Source organism: Petaurus breviceps, unplaced genomic scaffold (assembly GCF_028583685.1).
Source record: "Petaurus breviceps papuanus isolate PSGF00001 unplaced genomic scaffold, PetGlider_PUasm1.0 90750, whole genome shotgun sequence".
NCBI classification, from domain to species: Eukaryota; Metazoa; Chordata; class Mammalia; order Diprotodontia; family Petauridae; genus Petaurus; species Petaurus breviceps.
The window spans coordinates 10,769,901-10,772,499 of NW_027187335.1; positions in this window are offsets into that span (position 1 = coordinate 10,769,901).

The following is a 2,599-nucleotide window of genomic DNA, read 5'->3' on the forward strand; positions in this document are numbered from 1 at the left end:
CATAAGTTCAACATATTGACTACTTCCACCTATCCCAGTACTTTCCAAAGTCCTTCTAGTACATGGGTTATAGGCCACTGCTTTCCAACCATGCGTGTTTCTTCTTTTCTTCAGTTAGTCCATCATATCCATCATTCATACACCAAGGACTGTATCAATTGTTGCCTTGGTTCAGGGGATGTATCATGTCCCTCAGTGTCGATGTTAATTATAGATTCATGTAGGGCAGAAACTCCACTTTTGCTAGTTTTAGCTCTATTTTGAATATACCATTTCCATTTAATTATGCTGGCCTCTTGGGCATGTCCAATTCTGTGAGAAGTTGGGGTATTCATTACCCAGGTCATAATCAGGATTCCAGACCTTAATGTCACTTCATGGCTCAGAGTCAGTTAGTTATTCAGTCTCTACCAAAGCCCAATACTCAGGTAACAACTGTTTTCCAAAGGTGCACTCCATATGAGGGAAGTTTCCTGGACCAAAATCCTAAAGGTACATTTCGGCCTTGTTGTTTCTGCCATAAACTCCAGTTTGCATAATCATCCTGTACAGTCACTTGTAGGCAGGAGAGTTTGGTATATTTTGTGATCGAATGTCATGAGGTACCTATAGTCACAGTCTTTATCATGATTGTGGGAGCTGTAAATATTGCATTCACACTACAATATCAAAAGTTGACCTTCTCTAATGTGGGGCTGGAAAGGAGGAGGGGAGACAATTTGGAACTCAAAACATAATAAAAATTAACTAATTCATTAATTAAAAAAAAAGAAAACTATACTATTACTAAGGGGAACATCTTGAGAACCCCAGGGAAAGGACTTCTAAGAGCTACAGGGTGTAAGCTTTGCACATGTGCTCTGTAAGTTTGATCCCACTTTTTCCTGGACTTTGTATGTAGTGGTAGGAGTGTATGTCATAGACTTTTAGGGGAATGGCTTGTACTGTTCTTCCTATACCATTGTAGTAAAATATTCCTTCTAAAAGCTAATTAAATCCCAGCTGTCTAATCGATAACTAATAAATAATGGAGGCAGCACACCAATGGGGCCTTATGAGACATATAGCATTAAGAAGATACTCACCAACTCTTCAGGATCTCCTAGAATCCTAAGGGGACAAGTACCATAGCTCTGGGTTTCTGACCCACCAGTACAAGGGGGGATTAAGAGAGGAACATAGTGTCTAGATTAGGGAAGTGATGGGCCTGTTGTACTTTGCTTTGGTCCATCTAGACCTGAAATATTGTCATTTGTTATGAATATATTAAGAATCTCTGTTTCCCTCTCTTTTGCCATGTTCTGGGATTAAAGCACAGCTGATATGTGTGCAGTCTTTGCTTCCATGTATCATTAATATTGCTATTGGCTTTAAAAATTCTGGAAAAGTTCTTTTAAAAAAAACCCAGCTTTTTAGAAACTTAGGGAAGAGAAGATGGGATGGGGCATATGAGTATTTGAAGGCCTGTCATGTGGGAGAGGGATTAAACTTTTTTTGGTCATTCCCAAGGGGCAGAAGTAGAAGTGGTTGGTAGAAGTGGCAAAGAAATGTATGAAAATGTCAACAATTAAAGCCATTCATAAAGTAAAATGAGTTGTCTTGGGAAAGAGAAAATTCCATGTTAATGAAAATATTGAAATTGGGGAAGAATGATCATTGGTCAGTTGATCATCCTTTGTTCTGGAAGAGCACCAATGACATCACAAGGGTAATATTCAATTGGATTTAAGCTGCCCAAAGTCAGGGCGGACAGGCTTCCTGCTCAGGTAGTTACTCAACTCAATGATCTCTGAGGTCTCCTCTACCTCAGGGATTCTATGTAATGCCAACCCAAGTTTGGGGTATTTATCTTTATTGGTTGGTCTTGTTTCTCCTTTTTGAAAACCTGACCTCTGTGAGTTTAAGATAATTTAATTTAAGATAATTCAGGGGTTTACTACTATATATATATGTATATATATATATTCTTCTTTTTTTTTTTTTTTTTTTGCTTTTTGGAGGGGGGAAGGCAGGGCAATTGGGGTTAAATGACTTGCCCAAGGTCACATGGCTAGTAAGTGTTAAAAGTCTGAGGCTGTATTTGAACTCCTGATTTGAAGCTCCTGACTCCAGGGCCAGTGCTCTATTCACTGCACCACCTAGCCGCTGGCTACTAAGTATTTTACAACAGCATCTCAGGGGGGAAAATTGGACATACTGTTCGGTTTGCCATCACTTTCTTAAGTCTAGACAGTCAACAAAACGTGGAGCCCTGATTTGTAATAGTGTTTGCCATTTCCAGGTGTAAATGTCTCCACTGAAAATTTACAATCCTGCTGGTTGCCTCCTTCCCAAGACTACAGTCTTGGAGTAATCTTTCTACTTTCAGGATTCCTCCCCAAATACACTGTATCCACCTTCTCTCCAAGGACTCCAGTCCTGTTGGTTTTACTTACCTCCACGATGTCTTCTATCCAATTTCTCCTTTCCTTTCCCTCTGACACTACCCCCAATTTAGTCCCTGTGTACCTCTGTGCTTAACCAGACATCCTTGGTGGGAGGGACCCTCCTCAACCACACACACACACACACACACACACACACACACACACACACACAC